The sequence below is a fragment of the Arachis duranensis genome, chromosome 9, assembly GCF_000817695.3.
Source record: "Arachis duranensis cultivar V14167 chromosome 9, aradu.V14167.gnm2.J7QH, whole genome shotgun sequence".
Taxonomy (NCBI): Eukaryota; Viridiplantae; Streptophyta; class Magnoliopsida; order Fabales; family Fabaceae; genus Arachis; species Arachis duranensis.
In genome coordinates this window covers 97,786,367-97,792,801 of record NC_029780.3, presented here as the reverse complement: position 1 = coordinate 97,792,801, position 6,435 = coordinate 97,786,367, and positions in this window count along the sequence as shown.

Sequence of the window (6,435 nt, the reverse complement as noted above, 5' to 3'; positions counted from 1 at the left end):
AGACCTTTATCTAACTATAGTACCTTCTTAGGTTACAGGCGTGCCATGATCTGGGGAGTTCTCGTCCCTCGAGTTCGGACAACCTGTAGTAGCCCTTCCCAAGTACTTCTGTGACTCGGTAGGGTCCTTTCCAATTAGCTGCCAGCTTTCCTTCTCCAGGTCGAGTTGTTCCAATGTCATTTCAGATTAAGATGAGATCGTTCTCCGTGAAATCTCTTGGCACTACCCTCTGATTATGCCTGGAAGCCATTCGTCACTTTAGTGCTTCTTCTCTGATCCGAGCTCTTTCTTGGATTTCTGGAAGTAGGTCGAGCTCTTCTCTTTGGAGTTGAGAATTTGTTTGCTCATTGTAGTGGACTACTCGGGGAGATCCTTCCTCGACCTCTATTGGAATCATTACCTCCACTCCGTATGCTAGTCGGAATGGTGATTCGTTCATGGTAGAATGGGGGGTCGTCCGATACGCCCATAGGACTTGTGGAAGTTCCTCGGCCCAAGCCCCCTTTGCTTTTTGCAGTCTACGCTTCAACCCGGCCAATATGACTTTATTGGCCGCTTCGGCTTGTCCGTTGGCTTGGGGATGTTCGACGGAGGTGAACTGGTGTTTTATATTCAAGTCGGCCACTAACTTTCTGAAGCCTGCATCTATGAATTGGGTGCCATTGTCTGTGGTGATGGAGTATGGGACCCCAAACCTTGTAACGATGTTCCTATATAGGAATTTCTGGCTTCTTTGAGCAGTGGAATTGGCTAGGGGTTCTGCCTCGATCCATTTTGTGAAATAGTCTACTCCTACTATGAGGAATTTTACTTGTCCCGATCCCTGTGGGAAGGGTCCGAGAAGATCGAGTCCCCATTTTGCAAATGGCCAGGGTGAGGTCACACTAATGAGTTTTTCTGGCGGGGCGATGTGAAAGTTGGTATGCTTCTGACATGGTGGACATGTCTTTACAAATTCTGTAGCTTCCTTTCGTATAGTTGGCCAATAGAATCCTGCCCGGAGTACTTTTTTGGTGAGAGCTTGTGCTCCGAGATGATTGCCACAAATGCCGCTGTGTACTTCTTCCAAGACTTCCTTTGTATTGGATGTCGGGACGCATTTTAACAATGGTATTGAGATCCCTCTTTTGTATAGGATGTTGTTTATGATAGTGTAGTAATGTGCCTCCCTTTTTAACCTCTTTGCCTCCTTTTCATCTGTGGGAAGCACTTCTATTTTGAGGTAGTTAATTATGGGGGTCATCCATCCTTGATCCCGACCTGTTATGGCTAGGATTTTTTCTTCTTCCGATATTGATGGGTTCTGTAGTATTTCCTGGATGAGGCTTCTATTGTTGCCCTCTGATTTGGTGCTGGCTAGCTTTGAGAGCGCGTCAGCTCGGGCATTTTGCTCGCGGGGTATGTGGCATATCCTATATTCTCCAAGTTGTCCGACCTGTTCTTTGGTTTTATCCAAATATTTTTTCATGGTAGGATCTTTGGCTTGGTAGCTTCCCGTTATTTGTGAGGTAATGACTTGTGAGTCACTGTAGATGTTGAGTTTTTGAGCTCCAACTTCCCTAGCCAGCTTCAAACCAGCTAATAACGCTTCGTATTCTGCCTGGTTGTTTGAGGCCAAAAATCCGAATTTCAGGGAAAGCTCAAGCTGGGTTCCTTGGTTGCTTTCGATTATCACACCTGCACCGCTTCCGGCTTTATTTGAGGAACCGTCCATGTATATGTTCCACTCTATGGGGATTTCTGTGGTGTCTGTGAATTCTGCAATGAAGTCGGCTAGGTATTGTGATTTGACGGCTGTCCGTGCCTCGTATTGGAGGTCGAACTCGGACAACTCGATTGCCCACTGTAGGATTCTTCCTGCTAGATCTGTTTTTTGCAGTATCCCTTTTATGAGCTGGTTGGTCCGAACTTTGATGGTGTGTGCTTGGAAGTTTGGGCGAAGTCGTCGGGATGTGAGTATCAAAACGTAGGCAAACTTCTCTATTTTATGGTAGTTCAGCTCTGACCCCTGTAGTGCTTTACTAATGAAGTAGACGGGTTGTTGTCCCCCTTCATCTTCTCTAATTAGTGCTGAGGCTATTGCCCGACTTCCTACAGCAAGGTATAGTATGAGTGGTTCTCCCTTTCGTGGTCGAGATAGGATGGGGGGCTGTCCTAGGAATTCTTTATAGTCTCGGAAGGCTTGTTCACATTCCGTTGTCCACTCGAAGTTTTTTCCCTTCCTTAAGGTAGCGTAGAAGGGGAGGGATCTTATTGCTGACCCTGCTAGGAATCTGGACAAGGCCGCCAGTCTCCCATTGAGTTGTTGGACTTCTTTGACGCAAGTCGGGCTTTTTATGTTGAGTATGGCCTGGCATTTATCTGGTTTTGCCTCGATTCCTCTTTGTGTGAGCATGTAGCCTAGGAATTTTCCTGCCTCTACTGCGAAGGTGCATTTAGCCGGGTTGAGTCGCATGTCGTGCTTCCGTATGGTGTTGAACACTTGAACCAAGTCGGTTAGTAATGTTTCTTCACTTTGTGTCTTTATCAACATGTCGTCCACATAGACCTCCATGATTTTTCTGATGTGGTCTGAAAAGACTTTATTCATTATCCTTTGATAAGTGGCTCCCGCATTCTTAAGGCCGAAAGGCATTACGATATAGCAATAATTTGCTTTTGGTGTAAGAAACGAGATCTTTTCTTGATCCGGTGGATACATTGGAATATGGTTGTAGCCTGAGTATGCGTCCATGAATGAGAGATACTTATATCCTGATGAGGCATCGACTAGAGCATCGATGCTTGGGAGTGGATAAGGGTCTTTTGGGCAGGCTTTGTTGAGGTCGGTGTAGTCGGTGCACATTCGCCACTTTCCATTTGACTTTTTCACCAAGACGACGTTTGCTAGCCATAGTGGGTATTTAACTTCTCTTATGAACCCTGCCTCTAGTAGTGCTTGTACTTGTTCTTCTATAGCTTGAGACCGGTCTGGCCCAAGTTTTCTTCGTCTTTGTTGTACCGGCCAGGATCCCAGGTAGACTGCCAGTTTGTGGCTCATTAGTTTGGGATCTATGCCCGGCACGTCAGCAACTTTCCATGCGAAGAGATCAACATTATCTCGTAGAAACCGTATTAGCGATTCTTTTGCGTCTCCTTTCAGGATCGTGCCAATATTAGTTGTTTTGTCCGAGGTATCTCCGATCTGGACTCTTTCTATTTCTCCTTCAGGTCGTGGGCGGAGTTCTTCTCGTCTCTGATCTCCGCCGAGTTCGATCGTGTGGAACTCTCCTCCTTCGCCTCGAAGATTTAGACTTTCATTATAACAGCGACGCGCCATCTTTTGATATGCTTTTATTGTAGCTATCCCTTTTGTAGTTGGAAATTTCATACATAGATGTGGAGTTGAAACTATTGCTCCGAGTTGATTTAACGTTATCCGACCTATTAAGGCATTGTAGGCTGAGCTTATGTCGACCACGATATAATCTATCTTAAGTGTTCTGGATCGGTTCCCCTTTCCGAAGGTTGTATGTAACGATACGTATTCCAGTGGCTGTACTGGGGTATCCCCAAGTCCGAACAGGCTGTTCGGGTATGCTCTTAGCTCTTTTTCTTCTAAGCCGAGTTTGTCGAAGGCAGTTTTGAATAAGATGTCGGTGAAGCTTCCTTGGTCAATTAATGTGCGGTGGAGGTTGGTGTTTGCCAATATGATTGTAATGACCATGGGGTCGTTGTGTCCTGAGATGATTCCGGATGCATCTTCTTTGGTAAACATGATTGTTGGGATGTTTGGCACCTCTTTCTTGCCTTCGACATGATACACTTCTTTGAGGTGTCGCTTGCGGGATGATTTGGAGATTCCTCCTCCAGCAAATCCACCGTGTATCACGTGGATATGTCTTTCCGGTGTGCGGGGTGATCGTTCAGATCGTCCGACATCTTCATCCCTTCTTCTTTTTCTTGGTTCTTCGTCCCGGTTGGCCAGGAACCGATATAGTTTTCCTTCCCTAACTAATTTCTCTATGACGTTTTTCAAGTCAAAGCATTCGTTGGTGGAATGTCCTCGGACTCGATGGTACTCCCAGTATTCGTTCCGATTTCCTCCTCCCCTTTTGCCTTTAAGTGGCCGAGCTGGGGGTATTTTTTTTGTATGGCAGACTTCTTTGTAAATATCTACCAGGGATACCCTAAGAGGGGTGTAGTTATGATATTTTTTTATTTTCTCTCCGGAGTGATCTTCTTTTTTCCTGGATTCTTTATCTTTATCTCGGTAGGCAGAACCAAAGCTCGAGGCTTCCCCAAGTCGAGAATTCTCCTCCATGTTGATGTACTTCTGCACCCGTTCTTGTACTTTGTCTAGGGATGTCGGGTACCTCTTTGATATAGATTGGCTAAATGGTCCTTCTCGTAAGCCATTTATGAGACCCATGATGGCAGCTTTTGTTGGTAGACTTTGTATATCCATGCATGTTTTGTTGAATCTTTCCATGTAGTTGCGAAGACTCTCCCAATCTCCTTGCTTGATCCCTAGTAGGCTGGGTGCGTGTTTAGCTTTGTCCTTTTGTATGGAAAATTGGGCCAGGAACTTTTTGGCCAGGTCGTCGAAACTCGAGATGGATTTTGGAGGTAGGTTGTCGAACCATCTAATGGCTGTCTTGGTAAGAGTTGTTGGAAAGGCTTTGCAGCAAACTGCATCTGAGGCGTCAGTGAGGTACATTCTACTTCTGAAGTTGTTGAGATGGTGGTTGGGGTCCGAAGTGCCGTCATATAGAGTCATATCTAGAAGTTTGAAATCTTTTGGGATTTTGGTCTTCGTAATTTCCCTGGTGAATGGATCTTGATCTTTCTGAAAGCTATCCTCTGTGGAGGGTCGTGTAGTTTTAGTTTTGAGATCGGCTTCGAGTTTCATAAGCTTATCTTCTAATTTTCGGTGCCACCTTATCTCCCGATGTAGATACTCTTCTTTTTCGCATTGATGTTGGGCTTCTTTCTCAAGTTACTTCAATCGATTTTGAAGTGCTGCTATCGCCCCGGGATTTGATGAATTTTTGTCTCCATTGGATTCCAGAGTATCTTTAAGTATAGCATCCGTGTTTTTGTGTGGTGTTCTATCTTCCAAACCTGAGTCGTGGTCGTTGTCATGGTTGTCCGCCATGGTGTTGGGATGACTTCCAGGTTCCCTGGCAATGGCGCCAATGTTCCGAGGGTTACCTGAAACTGTAGGTCGATCTCGGTCGAGATCTTCTGTGTTGGTCGGAGCCGACGTGTCCGGCAGGTGTATAGCGGCCGGAGCTGGTGTGTCCGACTTGTAGGACTGAAAGTGCTGCTGATCCTTCGTCCCCGGAGGGTGGGGGTACCTGCAAGGGACTCTGATGCTTAAGTTAGCAAGGGTATTAAGCAGGTATTGAGTAGAATCAAAGTATGAGTTATACCTGGGTGCTCCAGTGTATTTATAATGGTGAGATGTGGCCTTCTGTGGATAAGATAAGTTAGTTATCTTATCTTATCTTTATCTTATCTTTAAGTGAGGTCATCTTATCTTCAAGGGAACCGCCCTTCTCTCTGTAGGCTTGGGCCGCCTTAGGATTTGAGGTGTGTTCCTCTATTTGGGCCCTTCTCTGGGCTTTCCTGGGGACTTGACCGAGCTCTTTGGGAAGAGGTCGGGTTGTCCTGACCTGAAGAGGTCGGTCGCTTTGTCTGTCGAACATCCCGGGTCGGACACCTCGACCCAGGATATGAACAGTAGTCAGTTAAGACTCCTAGATGTATGTTGTTATTTGTCAATTAAAACTTTTAGATATGTGTTATTGTTATAGTATCATCTAATATGTGATATCAGCAAATTTTGATGCTATTAATAAAGGAAATGACGAAAGAATCAACGTAATTAATTTAAAATCTTTGAAAGATGAATTTTATTCAAAAAAATTTTCGAAAAGCAATTTAGAAAATAAGTGATCTTTCAGAGATAAATTTAACTGTTTACTCTAATCTGTCGCCATTGATTCTTAAGGTGTCTATAAAATAATTTACTAAGCATTCATCCTTGTTTTGTAAGTCATATCTTGTTCAGACTCTCCATTTTGGTCTTATGGAGCTTAAATGCATGATTATTGTCTTGTACTCTTGTGCTTGTTCTTGTTAGGTTTTTGTAATTTTAAATTAATGTGTTTTATTTTTTTTTTTTCATTCATCTACTCCCATGTTGTGCGGAGATGATTTACATACATTTGACATAAGATGCACTTGAATATATAAATGATTTCTCTATTGATTTTTTACATGGAATTCTACTAAAATTAGTTTCTTCAGACATTCTCTGGATATTACAAAATGCTGTTGACATTAACGGTAGATTTTCTTGAGAGAAAAAATTTGAATTTCCATTAACACAAGATTTTTTTATGGATATTGAGAGATAAAGCAAATTGTTGTGATAGCTATTCATACATG